Raw genomic sequence first — 22,398 nt, 5'->3', positions numbered from 1 at the left:
CATGAACCGTTTAAAAATCAGAAATGCTTTATACCCCTTAAATTAAATACAAAAAATACATTTCAATCGAAAGAAGTGCCACTACAAGAAGAGTTGTGACTAAACTTAATAACACCAAAAATAAGTGGAAAAGCTTAAATATAATGTCGTAGGTTAGTGAATGTATTTTGGTATTTTGGAAAAGCAAACTAAACAATCGCTGCATTCATACTTTATTATTTCTTTTTTTCCACACATTCGTTTCTCATAATCATTTGCCGTTTGCAGCTGTGTGGAGCAAATCCTTTTTGGTTTTTGTGCATCTTAAATGTGATATTTTTACTGTTTGTTGTAGCTTTGATATTGTTGCATACATATAATTCTGGGTACATTCTGGTCACTTGTGGTTTCATAAAATTAATAGCACACTTGTGTTGCTGTATTTATATATTTCTTCACAACGCTATTATAATATATGCCACAATTTTAATTTGCATAATAGCGCACACTTGCTTGACAAGGACATTTGTATATTATAAATATACCCGGATAGGAAGAATATTACTTTAATTTTACATGGGAGGGTCGTGTACCACAGCTTAGAATCTAAGGTTCCAACGTTACTTGTTATATTATTAGAAGATCCAAATGAGAAAATCGATTCATGCTGGAGCTATTTTAATGGGTTAACATAGTTTTTGAATGATAATATGACGCTGTATACAGGCACAGTAATTAAATTACCAACAGACGAATATACAATTTTCAAGCATGGAAAGCTTAAGTCAGTATATTTTTTTCCTACATTTACATAACGTGCCAAGCATACTTTAAGTTACAAAATACGTAAATTTCCGTGTTTATAAGTGAAACCCTACATATACCATAAATAAAATAATACAATATATGAGGTGAAATAGCTCTCGACTTATATAATTTATTAAATCGATATAGTGTTTCATGCCATTTAAATGCTTATTTTTTAAAGCTATTGAAACTTCAATGTCTATTAGAATAAAATAAAGCTCAGAAGTAAATCCTCTGGTGACATTTAAATCCGATTTAATTTTATTTATCCGAAACAATTTTAATTTGAACACGAAATCAATCACTAGCACTGTCAGTATAACAATTGCACTAATTCAATGAGCGATAAATGCGTGCGATAAATAAAGCGCAGAGAGAAAAATTGATAAATTCAATATGCAATGAGTGTTCAAATGCAATGAACAGTAGTGCAGTAATAATATTATTTGCAAATTGGCTAATCGCCTAAAAGCATGCTAGGTTTCTATTAGTGTCATTACAGATCAATGCAAACAACTCGCCAGGGATATAAAAAGATAAAATATAAATTTTAAATATGTAAAATTACAACAAATAAAGAAGATAGATTGTTGTATAATTTACCCTTGTTAATAATCAAGATTTTGCAAACAAAATTTACGTATATGTATAAATATTTGTACCACATGTATGATAGGCAATGGACCAGAGATATATTTGACTGCAATCGTATGTAATTTATCGAAAACACTTGACTATGGCATTCATATAGCAGCTGCAGCGTAAAATACGTGTTTAAAAAATTAAAATATCTAAAAAAAATTTAACATACATTTTATCAGTATATTGCCTGAAATTTATTGCATTTATTAATACAATCCTACCAATTTTACCCACCTGAACTTCGAAAACATTGCTAAATCTCTCAAATGTTTTATAAATTCGGAAAAAATCTTCGCCTTCTAATAATGTGTCTCTGTGCCAAAAATGGGTGAAATTCAAAACTTGTCTTAGCGCCAATACACTTAATTTAATGATTTTCAAACATTCGGTGGTCTTTATACCGTAATATTGATTAATATGTGAGATTCGCAAGAGTGAATATATAAGGTCCCGTTACACGTGTATAAACAATTACCATGACCTACTTAAAACAATAGAATGTTTCATTATTCCTCTAAATGTAGTTTTTCGAAAAAGTAAAATTAATTTAACTAAAATGCTTCTAAATTTATTTCAAAGTTTAGGTCTTGCCAGATAACACTACACGAGTCTCATAATATTATTGTTTTTAACCCTTCTGCACAAATTGGGTCAAAATGACCCAATTTTAAGAAACAAACGCGTATTACCATGCCTTAGGATGGCTAATTGCTTATAAAACCATTTTGATATCCTCAGTCTGAGTCTTACGATGAGTTGAACGTACACATTTTTTTTCCAGGACGAGCCAGTTTTTTTACATAATTTTTTCGTACGCGTATACAATTTGTGGGTCATTTGGACCACCAAGAAAATTTATGCTCAAATGTGACTAAACAGAAAAAGCGTGCTAGTGCTTCATCATTCGGCAGAGACTAGGAATGATCAGAAAAAGAAATCAGAAATAATACATCACTATAATGCGAGTAAAGCAGGTGTTGATGCGCTGGACCAATTACAGCAGCAACGTACACATGTGAACGCCAAACGAAACGATGGCCAGTTGCACTCTTTTACAATATGGTCGATGTTTCGGGACATAACGCATTTGTTATATGTACCGAACTTAATCCCGAATGGAACAGAACTAAAAACTTTAAGCGGCGATTATTTTTAGTATACTTGGCCACATCTTTGGTAACACCGCACATTGCACGCCGAAAGCGAATGCCCTATGGTCCTTCTGCAAAAAGAGTTGTGGAAAACATCCAGGAAGCAGTCGCAGCAGACACTCCCAGTTTATCCACGGTCGTGCAGCCTCAAGATTATCCTTTATGCTTCTTGGGTAAGAGACAAAGGTGTTTTTATTGTCCACATACTAAAAACTCCAACAAGCATTCAGTTTGTTGCGATAAATGCTTGAAATTTATATGCAAACAACATAGTGTAAAGGCAGTTATGTGTATAAATTGTCAGAATTGATGTATTTTTTACTGACTCCTATTGAAAACAATTTTGAATTTGTTAATTTTATGTTTGAATAATAAAAAAAAGAGTTTGCCATAATAATTATAATTTGTTTGCTGTACCCTAAATGGGAAATTACAAAAAGGATTCTGCAGAGTAAACATGTATACCAATGTCTTGTGTTCAGCGCTATACATACCACAAAACGAGCAAAGCAGAAAATAGGCGAAAGTGAACACATGTTGCTGCAACCAGACAAACAAGCAAAGCAAATGCCGACGCAAAACAACAGGACAGAAATACTTAAAAGGAAATGGCAAATATCGAAAAACGTGTGGTTAAACTGTGTATCGATGTTTGTGTTTTGCAACAACGAGTGGAACTTTCCACAAATACGTCACGATAGTTTCGATGAACAATCGTTGCTATTTGGCAGGTGATAGCGGTATATACGTAAGTCGCACTTGGATTATACAAGTATGCTTTAATTTCCCGTTTGTTTTATATCACTTTCAATGACGCAATCTCATGCTCACTTTAGGTTGAACATTATTTTTTTTATATATGAAAGATATGAATGCAACTTTGTACTTTTTTGGCATTTAAGACTTCCTGCCAGCCTTTCACAGATCGAGTGTGCAGAATACAGTTTAAATATTTCTGGCTAAGACAAGTTTTTTCTCCGCACTACTAAACGAAGTTTGCACGCCCAAATGCAGTGATCATCGTTATCATCTCAAAGTATTTTTCTATGGAATTGTTGTAAGTAAATTAAAAAAATAATATTATTATACTATATAAAATAATATAATGTGCTTCAAGCGTCATATGTTTAATGTTAAATTTTGGTTTAATCTGTTGATTGTTTACTATTTGCCAGTTTTTTTCCTTTACATTTAACTTTTCTCCACACTTTTGATTTTTGTTTTCACTTGCCGTTTGCCGCTCTGTTGCGCACATCGCACAGTGTTTTGTTTTTCCTTTATGTGGTCGTTATATTCCTTTTGTTATGAGTTTGCGATTGTTTTGTTGAATTTTTTCGTTATGTTGCAGCACTTGTACTACATTGTTACTAATGTTGCTAAAACTAACACACTTGTGCTGCTCCATATAAATTATATTTTATATTCGACTTCGAATTTCGAAATTTAGCTTTCTGGAAATGCCATTATTAATTATACTATGTAAATTACCAAAAAAGTAAAAATATGGGTATTATCTAAAATTCCTTTTTATTCAATTGGTATATACCATTTTTCGATGAAGCTTATATGACAGATTATATAAGCGGTCAAAGTTGGATCTTTGAAAAAAAGTTTTAAAATTATAAATTTACAAATATACTGGCACTTTTTGAAGATTTGGTATGTTACTGTTTTGTTTGTATGCATATTTCTTCTAATTCAAAGATGTATACATTTTCATTTAAATGTTTTTTCCTGGAAGATTTATATTGAAATTAACTAAATACGCATACCAGAAGAAATGTTGCTTAACGACATTTACAACCGTACAAAATTAAAAAAAAAAAAATGTACGAATGTATGTACGAATTCGATGCATGCGTTGAATGCTCATATGCAGTGAAGCGAAGTGCAGTAATAATTTTATTTCCGAATTGCCTAATCGCTTAAATGCATGCTATGTTTTTATTAGAGTAACTACAGATCAACGCAAACAAATCGATAGGAAAAGTATATAGAAAATACAATATTTTGTTTTTGTAACAATAGTGTTTTACCATATTGATGTTGGTATTTGTGTTAACAAAAATAATTGACGTTTTTGTGTATAAAAGTTTGTACTGCTTGTATATACTTAAGTTAGGCAATAATACAGAAAATAATTCGAATACAATTTAATAAAAATATTCGACTAGATGGCATTTATATAATAGTCACGAGCGTATGTGTGAGCAAATAACGTATGTATCGGGAATTTGGTGATCGTACATCAAATTGTAAAATGCCGACAGATATGCGGTCATAGAAAATATCTATATGCATCGTAAAATCAATAATAATGTGTTATTGAGCACATACGTAAAAAGCCGTGGAAGCTAAACAAATCTCAAAGCGATAATACATAATATAGCATTTAAATTTTATTCAAATTTAGGTAGGTGCAATAAAACACTCCTTACGCCAACTTGGCGCATACCTAATCATAACACATTATTAATCATATGTACTCGTTCGTGATTAAATATCTCAGAATTCAAAATTTAGCAATTTGGAGTTCAACAATTATTTTGCACGCTTCTCCAAAAATAAAAATAATTGAAATAATTCAATTTAGACTTTTCATTTCCGATTTCACCTCTTTGACACTTCAAAGACTTTATTTTAACAATAAATCGTAACAAAAAGCGATAGTAAATAATTTCGGAACACAAATAATCTACATACAACGTGGTTAGTACAGAATCCAATTCATCATTATTTAAAATGGTAATAAAACGATTTTCGTGCACTATGTTCTACGTAGTACTTAAGATTTACCTAACTTAGGGTAGCTTTCTTCAGAATTCAGTATCTGTAACAGGGCTATATATACTTAAACTCTAGATTATTGGGCCATGAAAAAGATCTATAAAAATAATTGATACGAATTATAATACTTTACAAAATCATTTATTTCACTTTATAGATTTATTTATAAATTATAATAAGTTTTAAAGAAAAATTTAAATATTAAAAAATGCATTTAAACCACATTTTATTTATGTAAGTTGCTCTACTTTATTTTGCTAAGAAAAACTTTCTCTTTTCCACACAAGTGGAGCCAATTTAATGAATGATGATCTTCAATTTGCACTGTTGTTTGCTGAAATAAAAATTAAAAGGAACTATCGGGTAAGGAAAATACGAAGCTTGGTTGAACAGCTATAAAAACAATCGTAAGTACGCCATGAAGCGAATGAAGGTTATTAAAGAGTGCCAGATAAAATGAGCTAAGGCGTTGGTGTGCCAATGAAAACGGCAATGCTATGAATGCGCAGTCAGCGAATTGATGCTGGAACTGTGAAAATAGTGAATGCCATACATATACACACATAAAGTACGACAACACAGAAGCAGAAAATAGAGCAAAAGTAATAGAACTAACACGCGTGATGTTAAAAAAAATAGATATTGTAAAATAGAGCTGCTAAGACGGATGATAAGGGTACCAATTTTACCCACCTGAACTTCGAAAACATTGCTAAATCTCTCAAATGTTTTATAAATTCGGAAAAAATCTTCGCCTTCTAATAATGTGTCTCTGTGCCAAAAATGGGTGAAATTCAAAACTTGTCTTAGCGCCAATACACTTAATTTAATGATTTTCAAACATTCGGTGGTCTTTATACCGTAATATTGATTAATATGTGAGATTCGCAAGAGTGAATATATAAGGTCCCGTTACACGTGTATAAACAATTACCATGACCTACTTAAAACAATAGAATGTTTCATTATTCCTCTAAATGTAGTTTTTCGAAAAAGTAAAATTAATTTAACTAAAATGCTTCTAAATTTATTTCAAAGTTTAGGTCTTGCCAGATAACACTACACGAGTCTCATAATATTATTGTTTTTAACCCTTCTGCACAAATTGGGTCAAAATGACCCAATTTTAAGAAACAAACGCGTATTACCATGCCTTAGGATGGCTAATTGCTTATAAAACCATTTTGATATCCTCAGTCTGAGTCTTACGATGAGTTGAACGTACACATTTTTTTTCCAGGACGAGCCAGTTTTTTTACATAATTTTTTCGTACGCGTATACAATTTGTGGGTCATTTGGACCACCAAGAAAATTTATGCTCAAATGTGACTAAACAGAAAAAGCGTGCTAGTGCTTCATCATTCGGCAGAGACTAGGAATGATCAGAAAAAGAAATCAGAAATAATACATCACTATAATGCGAGTAAAGCAGGTGTTGATGCGCTGGACCAATTACAGCAGCAACGTACACATGTGAACGCCAAACGAAACGATGGCCAGTTGCACTCTTTTACAATATGGTCGATGTTTCGGGACATAACGCATTTGTTATATGTACCGAACTTAATCCCGAATGGAACAGAACTAAAAACTTTAAGCGGCGATTATTTTTAGTATACTTGGCCACATCTTTGGTAACACCGCACATTGCACGCCGAAAGCGAATGCCCTATGGTCCTTCTGCAAAAAGAGTTGTGGAAAACATCCAGGAAGCAGTCGCAGCAGACACTCCCAGTTTATCCACGGTCGTGCAGCCTCAAGATTATCCTTTATGCTTCTTGGGTAAGAGACAAAGGTGTTTTTATTGTCCACATACTAAAAACTCCAACAAGCATTCAGTTTGTTGCGATAAATGCTTGAAATTTATATGCAAACAACATAGTGTAAAGGCAGTTATGTGTATAAATTGTCAGAATTGATGTATTTTTTACTGACTCCTATTGAAAACAATTTTGAATTTGTTAATTTTATGTTTGAATAATAAAAAAAAGAGTTTGCCATAATAATTATAATTTGTTTGCTGTACCCTAAATGGGAAATTACAAAAAGGATTCTGCAGAGTAAACATGTATACCAATGTCTTGTGTTCAGCGCTATACATACCACAAAACGAGCAAAGCAGAAAATAGGCGAAAGTGAACACATGTTGCTGCAACCAGACAAACAAGCAAAGCAAATGCCGACGCAAAACAACAGGACAGAAATACTTAAAAGGAAATGGCAAATATCGAAAAACGTGTGGTTAAACTGTGTATCGATGTTTGTGTTTTGCAACAACGAGTGGAACTTTCCACAAATACGTCACGATAGTTTCGATGAACAATCGTTGCTATTTGGCAGGTGATAGCGGTATATACGTAAGTCGCACTTGGATTATACAAGTATGCTTTAATTTCCCGTTTGTTTTATATCACTTTCAATGACGCAATCTCATGCTCACTTTAGGTTGAACATTATTTTTTTTATATATGAAAGATATGAATGCAACTTTGTACTTTTTTGGCATTTAAGACTTCCTGCCAGCCTTTCACAGATCGAGTGTGCAGAATACAGTTTAAATATTTCTGGCTAAGACAAGTTTTTTCTCCGCACTACTAAACGAAGTTTGCACGCCCAAATGCAGTGATCATCGTTATCATCTCAAAGTATTTTTCTATGGAATTGTTGTAAGTAAATTAAAAAAATAATATTATTATACTATATAAAATAATATAATGTGCTTCAAGCGTCATATGTTTAATGTTAAATTTTGGTTTAATCTGTTGATTGTTTACTATTTGCCAGTTTTTTTCCTTTACATTTAACTTTTCTCCACACTTTTGATTTTTGTTTTCACTTGCCGTTTGCCGCTCTGTTGCGCACATCGCACAGTGTTTTGTTTTTCCTTTATGTGGTCGTTATATTCCTTTTGTTATGAGTTTGCGATTGTTTTGTTGAATTTTTTCGTTATGTTGCAGCACTTGTACTACATTGTTACTAATGTTGCTAAAACTAACACACTTGTGCTGCTCCATATAAATTATATTTTATATTCGACTTCGAATTTCGAAATTTAGCTTTCTGGAAATGCCATTATTAATTATACTATGTAAATTACCAAAAAAGTAAAAATATGGGTATTATCTAAAATTCCTTTTTATTCAATTGGTATATACCATTTTTCGATGAAGCTTATATGACAGATTATATAAGCGGTCAAAGTTGGATCTTTGAAAAAAAGTTTTAAAATTATAAATTTACAAATATACTGGCACTTTTTGAAGATTTGGTATGTTACTGTTTTGTTTGTATGCATATTTCTTCTAATTCAAAGATGTATACATTTTCATTTAAATGTTTTTTCCTGGAAGATTTATATTGAAATTAACTAAATACGCATACCAGAAGAAATGTTGCTTAACGACATTTACAACCGTACAAAATTAAAAAAAAAAAAATGTACGAATGTATGTACGAATTCGATGCATGCGTTGAATGCTCATATGCAGTGAAGCGAAGTGCAGTAATAATTTTATTTCCGAATTGCCTAATCGCTTAAATGCATGCTATGTTTTTATTAGAGTAACTACAGATCAACGCAAACAAATCGATAGGAAAAGTATATAGAAAATACAATATTTTGTTTTTGTAACAATAGTGTTTTACCATATTGATGTTGGTATTTGTGTTAACAAAAATAATTGACGTTTTTGTGTATAAAAGTTTGTACTGCTTGTATATACTTAAGTTAGGCAATAATACAGAAAATAATTCGAATACAATTTAATAAAAATATTCGACTAGATGGCATTTATATAATAGTCACGAGCGTATGTGTGAGCAAATAACGTATGTATCGGGAATTTGGTGATCGTACATCAAATTGTAAAATGCCGACAGATATGCGGTCATAGAAAATATCTATATGCATCGTAAAATCAATAATAATGTGTTATTGAGCACATACGTAAAAAGCCGTGGAAGCTAAACAAATCTCAAAGCGATAATACATAATATAGCATTTAAATTTTATTCAAATTTAGGTAGGTGCAATAAAACACTCCTTACGCCAACTTGGCGCATACCTAATCATAACACATTATTAATCATATGTACTCGTTCGTGATTAAATATCTCAGAATTCAAAATTTAGCAATTTGGAGTTCAACAATTATTTTGCACGCTTCTCCAAAAATAAAAATAATTGAAATAATTCAATTTAGACTTTTCATTTCCGATTTCACCTCTTTGACACTTCAAAGACTTTATTTTAACAATAAATCGTAACAAAAAGCGATAGTAAATAATTTCGGAACACAAATAATCTACATACAACGTGGTTAGTACAGAATCCAATTCATCATTATTTAAAATGGTAATAAAACGATTTTCGTGCACTATGTTCTACGTAGTACTTAAGATTTACCTAACTTAGGGTAGCTTTCTTCAGAATTCAGTATCTGTAACAGGGCTATATATACTTAAACTCTAGATTATTGGGCCATGAAAAAGATCTATAAAAATAATTGATACGAATTATAATACTTTACAAAATCATTTATTTCACTTTATAGATTTATTTATAAATTATAATAAGTTTTAAAGAAAAATTTAAATATTAAAAAATGCATTTAAACCACATTTTATTTATGTAAGTTGCTCTACTTTATTTTGCTAAGAAAAACTTTCTCTTTTCCACACAAGTGGAGCCAATTTAATGAATGATGATCTTCAATTTGCACTGTTGTTTGCTGAAATAAAAATTAAAAGGAACTATCGGGTAAGGAAAATACGAAGCTTGGTTGAACAGCTATAAAAACAATCGTAAGTACGCCATGAAGCGAATGAAGGTTATTAAAGAGTGCCAGATAAAATGAGCTAAGGCGTTGGTGTGCCAATGAAAACGGCAATGCTATGAATGCGCAGTCAGCGAATTGATGCTGGAACTGTGAAAATAGTGAATGCCATACATATACACACATAAAGTACGACAACACAGAAGCAGAAAATAGAGCAAAAGTAATAGAACTAACACGCGTGATGTTAAAAAAAATAGATATTGTAAAATAGAGCTGCTAAGACGGATGATAAGGGTAGCAATTCATTGCACTCATATAACTTCAGCTGCACTTGTACTTCACTGTATGGTTAGTGTAAAATTAAGGACGCTAAAGGGTGAATAATACGTATGCAATTTTTTAAAGTCTTCCGATATAGAGACCGAATTGAATGAATTTAGTAGAAAATTTAATATATTACACTATACAACACTCGAGTGGGTATTGGACCAAACATTTTTTTCTGGGAGATTGAGTCATAATTAAAAAAGTGTATTCTTCAATTTTCGAAGTTAGCATCCAAAATCGAAATATTTGGATTCGAAGTTCGAAAAAATTTCTTTTTAAATAAATTATTATTAATTACCGGACATAGTCAATAAAAAATCTAAAAAAAAATTTCAATCTAAGTTTTCTTCTTAATTCAATGATGTATAAAATGTTTCCGACAGATTTATTTATTCGAAAAAAAATAAAAGCTGTATATTTCGAAAAATACTGAACCATTTTTTTAATCTGGTACGATTGTAAATGTCGTTAAGCGACCTTTAAATGGTATGTACAACATTTTCGTCAAGCTTATGTGACAGATGTTGTAAGGGGTGCAGTATATTTCGATATATAAAAGTTAAATTTTTGTTGAATATCAAACTTTGATCCCTCATAACATCTATACCGATATATATATCTATATATATATTATATTATGTATATATATATAATATAATATAATATATATAAATATTGATATAATATACATATCTTTTCGTTTTAAGATAGCATTGCGTACAGTTCTGATAAATTTCCACTTGTATAGGTGAACAATGAAAACATCGTCATCCACGGCGTATACGTAACGTACAATTATATAATACCAAATATCTGTGTATTAGTTAATCAAGGCCACTTCAGATTTATACATAATTTTATACTTTATTTTTTTGTTGTTGTAGATGCTTTATCTTAGATTTGAGCCAAACACAATAAATATGTTTTTGCCGTTGCACTCGTTGGTAAATATACACCTTTTCAAATACTTAACTTGTGTATTTGGAAGTGATTACTCCTACAACTGCAGGTCGTCTTTCATTTGTACACTTAAATATGTATTGAATTTATTACAATAACTAGAATCAGCTACAAAGAAATGACCGCGCATATATATCAAGACCAAGCGTTCGAACGTTTAAAAGCATAAATTTGTTTATAATTTTATATTCGCATACGCACAATTATATAAACATTAGATGCAAGAGTGCATACTGATACTTTCGCTTGGCCTTATATTGGTCTCTAAACGATTAGACACAATTAGTTTCCCAAATTCTACAAGTAAGTAAATTCGTGTAGGTTAAAGCTTTAATTTGAACCAACAAACGTTAGGAACTTACATTACTCACAATTATGTAAAGCAATATGTAAGTTTTGATACAAATATATATATCCTTGTAATATTAAATATTTAATTTTAATATTTAACCAGCTTAGTATTTACATAGTATTTATATGTACACTAGGGTGGCCCTTAGTTGTATGGAGGATAAAAAAAGTTTCTGGATTCTCGATCGCACCCCCTAGAAATATGCGAATAGCCCAAAAACTAGTATATACAAAGTTTTGGGTCAATCAAAAAAGGTTTAGAGGTTGCGCAAGGAGCTTGAAATCTTGAAAAATTAAGAATTTTTGCCATTTTTATGTCTCAGACTTCCATATTTCAAAGTCACACTATCTGGTTTCAACACCGTAATAAGATCTGCATTTTATTAGCTTTCCAAAATTGCCAAAATCTTAAAAATCGGTCGATTGATGATTGAGTTACAGAAATACAAATGTGAAAGTAAATTCAATGTGTTGCACGTGCATTCTCAAGCGTCGCATGCTTGTGATATACCGTTATAACTGTTCTACTGTTATTCTTATTATCTTATTACGGTATGGAAAACCAGTAAGGGATAGTGGGGCTTTGAAATATGGAAGTCTGAGACATAAGAATAGCAAAAATTCTTAATTTTTCAGGATTTCAAGCTCCTCGCGCAACCTCTAAATCTTTTTTTATTGACCTAAAACTTTGTATAAACTAGTTTTTTTGCTATTCTCATATTTCTAGGGGATGCGATCGGGAATCGGAATACTTTGAAAAATAAGGGCCACCCTAATGTACACGTTCATTCACATATATACGCAACTATACTATCGTTATTCGCAAATTCGTCTGCTTCAACGCTGATATATTCATTCTAAACAGAATTCTCATCTCCATCTTCGCTGTGTAAACTTTCGACATGTCATGACGCATTACAATGCTTATGCAGTTACTTGACCTTTGCCCATGCAAGAAAGTTCTTTTCCGCCAACGCTTTGCTAGTATTTTCCGCTTGTCAGCCACTGGTCGATATTTTGAGTTTACAGTAACTCTTCATTTCATCGTAGTAGACAAATATTTTAGTTTTTATCACATTTTTACATCCGCGGAGACTATAACACACATATACATACTAACAAAACTAAAGCGGTGTGTGAATATTGCAATTTTGTTATTTTTGTTATTTCGAATTTGTAACTGTAATAATTTATTTTTTCACTTTTTCACTTTTGTATGGCTAAATATTCTTGCGGTTTAATTGTGATTAGGCTGCTGTGAACTGGCGCAAAACTAAAACAAACTAATGAAAACTTCAAAATAGTCGCATGAAAATTTAAATTCGGGACAAATGGCAAAAAGTGTGTTGGCACTATATGTATATTCCTTTTTTTGTTTTGTCTGCAATAGAGAATATAAAATAAAATAATTTTAAAATGTTAACGGAAATGCTTGCCAAAAGGATATCCGGTATCACATAGCAAAACGCTGGGCTCATGAATAACACAAATAACCGCCACATATAATTTTGTTAGGCAACATACAAACATAATTGCTTACAACTAAACCTATTTGTGTATAGATGTGCATTTGAGAATATTTGGAGTGTTAATAGTGATTGTGATAAATTTATAATTTAATTTTGGGGAAATAAACTCACCAAAATGATGGGTGATATGATCGCGCTCCTTTGACTCCTCAGGCATACCAATAGCATCACCTTCATGACCAAAGTCATGCATTTCCATATTTTCTACACTCCTACCATCGCCGGCCAGCGACCTTCGTCGTAGTGTAGAGCGGGACGCATTTCGATAGTGAATGTGTGTCTGGTGGCACCACCAGCTTGGCGGTCATATGCTCGCAGTAGGTGAATGGCAGTGGAATACCACCAGCACCTCTGTCATCGCTAGGCCACTGCCGGGAAGCTGTTAATCCAAATTGATGCAAGTAGCAATGAAATTTTTCCGTCATTTTCATTATGTGCGTTGGCGGAGCTACCATATTGGCTTTTGCTTTCGCCTTTGTTGTTCTTGTCCTTCTCGCCGTTGCTCTCTCGGTTTTTTGTTCTGAAGACTAGAGTTGAGTAGAGTTAAATATATAATACATTAAGAAACTCGTTGACAGTAGCTAATTCATGCAATACCAAACGAATGATACAAAAGGACAAGTAAATAGAAAATATGGAGATAAGAAAATTGTGGTAAACAACAAACGTAGTAAAGGTTAAAACATGGAAACAAAGACATTTTAGTAAATTTTGTAAAGACTTGGTTGCACTTTTACAGAATTGTTGTTACAAAAATTGTATAAACTAACAAACAAAATAGGAGCGTAATAAGCTGAAATGTAAAGTTAAAATGTTCACGAAAGCATTTAACAAGGCGAAGCGTCAACATGTCATTATGTTCGTGTTTCCGTATGCATTGACAGTAGTAAAGAATGGAAGAAGAGTGGGTTCAATTAAGACCAAAAACATGTCATAACGATAAAGAGGAAGTAATTGTTGCCTATCGTGCAGTATTAAGATGTGGAGCTGTATGTGTGTGTGTGTCTGAATATGTATAAAAGTGCGCAAGAGTGAATGGTTCCGAAATTTTACCACGGAAACACTGAGAAATGGATAAAGTAAGAAATTAAATGAGAAGGATAATAACCAATAAAGACATTGAGTATGTCGAAAGTGGTGAAGAAAATAAATAGTAATAAATTCGAAGAAGATGAATACATCAATCAGAAGCAATGCCTAAAAAACGAAATCTATACATTTTAAGCGGTATTTCATTCGACGAGCCACTTAGTGGCTTACATTGTGGCTACTTATGTTTTCATTATTAATGGAGCTACTTTTATCTTCACTGATGTTGTCCTTTTGGTGCAAGTAGAAATCCTTAAATTTAAAGTGTATCCATAGTATCCACCATATTACTGCATTTTTTCCAATTCCATATTGAAAATAATACTAAAATTTAATATTTACTATATACCGTTCTTTACATTCAATTCATTCATATATTGTAATTAATTAAATCTACAAATAACCCAGATGTTTTTAGAAGCTCCACATTTATATTTTTTTAATAATAACATTTTTATACTCTCGCAACAAAGTTGCTAAAGAGAGTATTATAGTTTTGTTCACATAACGGTTGTTTGTAACACCCAAAACTAAACGAGTTAGATATAGGGTTATATATACCCAAGTGAACAGGGTGAAGAGTGGAGTTCAAATCCGAATGTCTGTCCGTCCGTCCGTCCGTCTGTGCAAGCTGTACAGTCCAAAAATGCAAGAAATCAGATGATAACCACGCTCACCTCCCATACAAATGTTAGGTTGAAAATTTTTTACGAAAAACGTCAAAAACACTAAATTTCACATAAGAAATGGCAGATCGAAGCTGCACTCAGTTTTGAAATGGAAAATGAGCGTGGCGTCGCCCACTTATGGGTCAAAAACCATATATCAGGAACTACTCGACCGATTTCAATGAAACTTGGTTTGTAATAGTTTACTCACATCCCAATGATTTGATGTGAAAATCACTTCACAACCACGCCTACTTCCTATATAACAGAACTTTGAAGACGATCTGAATCGTTTACTTTACAATATACAAGGTAAGCACTAGTGAAGATATCGGGGTAGAACTTTGCACAAATACTATGTTTATAATGTGGCACCCCATTCTAAAAATCGCCGAAATCGGACCATAGCGGGTTTATATAAGGCCCCATATATCGAACACGAGGACCTCGGTGCTTCTAACCTAATATTATGGTTTCCAACTTTCAATGGACTTTATACAATATACATATATGACGAATATGTGGGTCAAATTGTGTATTATATAATATAAATAAAGTTAAATAAATAAATTGCGATAGTATAAAATGTTCGGTTACACCCGAACTTAGCCCTTCCTTACTTGTTTTTATTTAAACCTTGTTAATAACTTCATTTTTCATCAAATGAAACTATATACCTTTCACCTTTCTTATCTCTTCCCTTTCATATATCCGTTCAACAATAAACAAAATCACTTTTCTGATTGTCATTTTACGGTTCTTGGTCTTCGTTTTGTTAATATTCGCTTGCCTGTCAATAGCACGATTAAATGAGACAACAATGCAGAAAGAGAGAGAGTGAAAGAGAGGAATACCAAGAAACAGTCATTTACTACTAAGAAAACAAAGTTGTACACATTAAAAATTATCTGTCAATGCGGCTGATTTGCAACTAGGAGATACCCAAATACAGAAGGCAGGCAAATTAATACAAAAAAAATATTTTAAATGTTTGAAGAAAAGCGGTACAAATTCTAACAAAAATTCGTAATTTTTTTTATAAACTTTTTCTTGATCATAACAACTCAAACTGACAACCTCCAATTATATTGTCTAACCAAAACGATGGTGACCAAAGTGTTTGTCATAATATTATCTTAATTCCTACTAAACATCAGCACTACATATAACTGCAAAAGATATAAGAAATCTTGATATACCATACACTGCCATCAACATTAACACCAACCGGCACAAATTTATATGTATATATACATAAATATATGTACACATGTAAGTATATTTCCATAATATCTGAGTAGTTGCACACCTTTAGCAACTCAAAATTTTCCCTTCACTCTGATAAGTAAAAGGCAAGCAAAATCAAAACACTTAACTTGGCACCGTAAGCTAACCAAGTAAAGCAAACAAGAAAAGCCGCACCAAACCAAATTGAGTAACTAACCGACCAAACCGAACTATCAAAACCAGAAATGCCAACAAAATTCTGACTACAAGACGAAGTAATAATAATTATACTTATCGCTGAAGCTGAGGTCTGGAGCAACAGTAAGCAATAATTGCGGTGAAGGAGTGAGGGAGAGATGAGAATTCGGAAAGGTAATAGAAACAATGAAATTGGTATTCGACACTATAACCACTATAGTAGGTGAATGGGCATACATGTATGTAAATATATGAGATTTTGTGTATATGCATGTGTGAATATTATTATAGTGTTGTAAATGACCACAACACAACACCGAGACTATAGCATAATACTAGGCGTTAGAAATATGTATAGCAAAATATTTGTGTAGTGCTAAGAATGTGATGGTACCATGAGCATACATATACAAAAGGAAAAAGTAAAATCATGAAACTAGAAAAGTTATTAACATAAGTTCGTATTAATAATCTCTCCCCCCTTACGGTCGCCAAATGCAACAATTATCATTATACACAGATTTGTGGCCCCTTATACAAACCATATAAATCTTTCAGCTTATTCTTTCGTCTACATTACTGTCGTCGTTTTCTAATTGTCGAGGACTATGTTCGATATTATGCACTTATGCCAAAAATAAATTGACAATTCTCTAAATCTAACATTGGTCTCAAATTCCACTTATTGTTTAACATGACTTGTATTTCTGTCATTTCCTTTTTTCCTGCTCATACTGATCTGACACATCATCTCTAGAGCAACGGCAATCGATTCGTAATAATCCGCTGAAAATTTACACTATTAGTCTCACAGGTCGTATGAGTAACAGTTGCTTTAACAATCTTCAGCATTTAAAGCGTGAAAAAAATAGTAACAATCAATAAAAAAAATCAAGTAATTATAAAACCAATAGATTAAGTAACTGCAGCATATAATACCTAGAAGAGATAATATTCTGTATCAGTATAAAATAACTAATATTATATTTTGTAATTTCTTCGCAATGTCGTTACTTCCTGGTGCTATTCAGTATCAAGTTTAGGTACTCTACTATTAATATGAAATATGATAAAGTATGTAAAAGTAGCAAACCATTTTATGCAATCTGCGCCGTTCAGCCATTTATATTCACTTTTATGAACTTAAGCCCAGACGTATGAATATGCACCAAGCTGTAGCCAACAGAGGCAAATAAGCAAGAGTGTAAGAGTGTAAAATGCCAATATGAAGACCGTTTTGGTAACTATTACATTATAAAGGCATTCCCGAGAGTGTGGTGTGCCGTAATCACTACCACGTAATGTGTGTAAAACTTCGCTAAAATTTTGAGTGGTACTTCTTTTTTCATACTATAAATGAGTTCCTGGCAAACACAGCAAAAAGTTTCTCAATTTGCCACTCAAACAGCTTTACTGTTTAATTTGATAGCAATGTACAGCAACAAAAGTATTACATAAACCAACTAAAATGCTAAATGAGCTTTTTCTGCTTGAATATGTATATCAGTGCGTGATCCTTTGCATATTAAGAGCTTTCATATCTTTATAGCCAAGTTCAAAGCATATGCGATATACGTATATAATCAGAACGGAACAGAAAAAAGGTGCGAGTGTAGGTGTAAATAAATTGTTACATAGATACTAAAATTTATAAAACTATTTCGAGACAATGTTAATACAAAAATTTCCAATCAATTCCTGGCCTTGTATCTCCAGAAGAGTCAATTATTCAATGAAAATGTTACTCACCTCTCTCCAATTTCAATTGAAACTCAAATATTTAGGAAATTGTTATTTCTTTTAATCACGCAGTACAAAAATAAATGCATATTTTATTGAACAAATTAAATTTTGTAAACATATTAATTTATAATGAATATACAATTATATTATTATTCAGCAAACTTAACTTCATCTTTTAGCATATTCCAATAGTACCATATAAAATTATAAGCTCTGTCCTATGAGTTGTTAATTAATGATTCTTCTCTGTCTCATAGGAAAGACGTGTCAAACATTTGATTTAATATCTCGTGATTAGCAAATACACCCAAACGCCGGTTGAAAACCAATGCGACATAATGTTACATATAACACTCCAGGTAGTGCTGCAGGATATAATATGATTTTAATTTGAAATAAACTCGGAACTCTTCATTCTCAAATCTTTTCCAACTAGTTAATAAGTAATATCTCACTGATATTTCCTTATATTATTCTCAAAAGGTACGCTTTCTAATAACAGCACTACTAGTCTCCGTTAGATATGTAAAACAGAGCACTTAGCTTTGTTTTTGTGTGATTTGTGGCAGTTGTTGCTGCAGTTTTCATGTTGGAGAACCACCAATTCAAACTAGATTTTATCTCCTGTATCCATCTATACAAATATTTTCCATTATTAATACGACCGAGATTCATAGAATCTTTCGCTCAGATACTGTACGAAGTGGTCATAGTTTGTGATACCGCTGTTGCAAATGCAATCCCTGTGCGTGAAGCGGCAATTAAATCTTATATAGGTGTGCGTGGTTACTGGAAAAGAAACCGATTGAAGGATCCATTGAAGTTGAACAATGAAAATCCACATAAGCCAAAATTATGGTGGAACATATATACATATAATTATGTATGTAGCTTTATAGAAGGGTGTCGATATTGTTTTTGGTTCTTTCGTTGTCTATACTACGAGTACTATTATAAAATGGAAATATTTGTAATGAATAAACTCAAAAACTACTGTGCCGATTTCAAAAATTCTTTCACCATTGGAAAGCTACATTCACACCGAGTAACATAGGCTATATTTTTTGCTAGAATTTCAACTCTCTGGAAATAATTCTCAGGTGAGGGTATCAATAAGACTCCGTGATGGAGAATCGTAAACTGAAACTGAAAATCGTCTTGTAAGTCATTCTCTTCGCATCGCAATCGCGTGCCAAGGACTAGAGGTCATAATCAAGTTATGGCTCATTGCAAATAAAATATAATTTCATGTTTGAATTTTCCTCACTTTACTTTTTTAAAATGTACCCACGCAATAAACGGGAAAGTACATACATATGTATGGGAGAGTGTGTACAAGTGTGTAAAAACTTATAACTTGTGAAATGTTTGTTTAAACCCGTGCGAAGCCGGAGCGGCCTGCTAGTATATTTATAAATAAAATTTTTAATCTGACTAAATATGTCATATCAAAAGTAACAGGACAAATAGTCAACTAACGAAGGAAAGGTTCAATTAGTGTTTTACTACTGTCCATATTTAAGAGTTTCCCAGTTTACTATAGGCCTCATCATCACTATGGCATCCTGAAAATATGAGAGTCTACTAAGTTCCAATAATAGCCTATTAAAGAAAGACTTGTTACTGCAATATTTCTATTAGCAAATGTTAACTGGCAACTCAACTTTTAAATGCAGGAGAGTAAACTTGCAACGTTACCGTTAGCTGACAGCGAGTTGCCACACGCTTTCTATTTCTTTTTGAGTTGTGCAATAATTTCCCGTCAACATAATAAAGAAGTATTGCATTTTAACTTTTTCCTTTTGCGCAAGGCAAATAAATTTTAAATTTCAATTTAAACTAATGCAAAGGAGCTAATTAAAACAGCAGAATAAGGTCCATAGAGGCAACATATATTTGTATAATTGTATACACGAGTACATTTAGAAGCATGAGTGAAAAGTGTTACAGATGGAACAATTGTATACAACGATGAATGAAATATGTATGTACTTGTGGGTAAGTAATATAAACGCAATTAAGGAATCGAAAGCAAAGTGGAAATTTAATTAAAACTGAATTAAAAAGTGAACTTTGTTTATGACACATAATGTGAAAAAGTATAAATATATTAACTTACAGTACACAATTAACATTACGCGCTTGCTGACAGAGGGTGGTATGCCATTCGAAGCGATGCATAAATGTGGGCCCATATTGAGGCGTTGTACCTTAGTGATCGTTAGATAGGAATCATTGTAGGCAATTACTACAAAGATAAAATTATAAAATAGATATGTTAAAAAATTATAGCAATTATATATATAGAAAAGTGACAGAATTTTTAAATGCATATTTCAAGTATCAAAGAAATTAGTGAGGTTATGTGATTATATGTTATTAGCGCCTCAACAATTATGAATTGAAAACTTAATTTAATAAAAATAAAAGGAAAAACATTGCATTTAAATGGGATACAATTAAATCGATTATAAAATAAGATAGCGCATTTTGAGAAGAACGGTTGGCAGTTGGAACCTCATGCAATGACTAAGGATAGAAAGCTTTCTAAATAGTCGTATCTTCAAATGTTACTGAAATAGTGGAAAAAAATAATCTATATACCTAATATATATATATATTTGGCGTAGGAACCGCTTTAAGCGATTATAGCCGAATCCACCAGAGCGCGCCACTCATTCCTCCTTTTTGCTTTTTGGCGCCAACTGGAAACACCAAGTGAAGCCAGGTCACTTTGCACTTGGTCTTTCCACCGGAGTGGAGGTCGTCCTCTTCCGCGGCTTCCTCCAGCGGGTACTGCATCGAATACTTTCAGAGCTGGAGTGTTTTCTTCCATCCGTACAACATGACCTAGCCAGCGTAGCCGCTGTCTTTTTATTCGCTGAACTATGTCAATGTCGTCGTATAAATCGTACAGCTCATCGTTCCATCGTCTGCGGTATTCGCCGTTGCCAATGTTTAGAGGACCATAAATCTTGCGCAAAACCTTTCTCTCGAAAACCCCAAGAGTCGTCTCATCGGATGTTGTCATCGTCCACGCTTCAGCGCCATACATCAGGACGGGAATAATGAGCGACTTATAGAGTTTGATTTTGGTTCGTCGAGAGAGGACTTTACTTTTCAATTGCCTACTCAGTCCAAAGTAGCAGCTGTTGGCAAGAGTGATTCTGCGTTGGATTTCAAGGCTGACACTGTTGGTGTTGTTAATGCTGGTTCCCAGATAAACGAAATTATCTACAACTTCAAAGTTATGACTGTCAACAGTGACGTGGGAGCCAAGACGCGAGTGCGCTGACTGTTTGTTTGATGACAGGAGATATTTCGTCTTGTCCTCATTCACCACCAGACCCATACGCTTCGCTTCTTTATCTAGTCTGGAAAACGCAGAACAAACGGCGCGGTTGTTGCTTCCGATGATATCAATATCATATATTAGTTTTGCAGGGATACCAAATTCAGACATCGCGGCATAAAGGCAGCTCCTTTTCGTGCTATCGAAGGCAGCTTTAAAATCGATAAAAAGATGGTGGGTATCGATTCTTCTCTCTCGGGTCTTTTCCAAGATTTGGCGCATGGTGAATATCTGGTCCATTGTAGATTTTCCAGGTCTAAAGCCACACTGATAAGGTCCAATCAGTTCGTTGACGGTGGGCTTTAGTCTTTCACACAATACGCTCGACAAAACCTTATATGCGATATTGAGGAGACTTATACCACGGTAGTTGGCGCAGATTGTGGGGTCTCCCTTCTTATGGATTGGGCAGAGCACACTAAGATTCCAATCGTCAGGCATGCTTTCTTCCGACCATATTCTACAAAGAAGCTGATGCATGCACCTTATCAGTTCTTCGCCGCCGTATTTGAATAGCTCGGCCGGTAATCCATCGGCCCCCGCCGCTTTGTTGTTCTTCAAGCGGGTAATTGCTATTCGAATTTCTTCATGGTCGGGTAATGGAACATCTATTCCATCGTCATCGATTGGGGAATCGGGTTCGCCATCTCCTGGTGTTGTACTTTCACTGCCATTGAGCAGGTCGGAGAAGTGTTCCCTCCATAATCCCAGTGTGCTCTGGACATCCGTTACCAGATTACCTTCTCGGTCCCTACATGATAATGCTCCGGTCTTGAAACCTTCTGTTAATCGCCTCATCTTTTCATAAA

General features: G+C 33.0%; 1 long non-coding RNA gene across 2 annotated transcripts; it reads left to right on the top strand.

Moving 5' to 3' along the window:
* The first annotated feature begins 7,244 nt into the window (after positions 1-7,244).
* Positions 7,245-17,541, top strand: LOC128920406 (uncharacterized). Of its 2 annotated transcripts, none has more exons than XR_008470453.1 (3): positions 7,245-8,033; positions 15,870-16,341; positions 16,422-17,541. It is a non-coding gene; the product is annotated as an uncharacterized LOC128920406 (long non-coding RNA). The 2 variants fall into 2 exon arrangements; XR_008470454.1 differs by having other exon boundaries at positions 16,416-17,541.
* The last annotated feature ends 4,857 nt before the right edge of the window (positions 17,542-22,398 follow it).

The sequence above is a fragment of the Zeugodacus cucurbitae genome, chromosome 3 (genome assembly GCF_028554725.1).
Source record: "Zeugodacus cucurbitae isolate PBARC_wt_2022May chromosome 3, idZeuCucr1.2, whole genome shotgun sequence".
NCBI lineage: Eukaryota > Metazoa > Arthropoda > Insecta > Diptera > Tephritidae > Zeugodacus > Zeugodacus cucurbitae.
The sequence above is the reverse complement of the archived record's forward strand: the minus strand, read 5'-3'. Positions and strand labels throughout refer to the sequence as shown.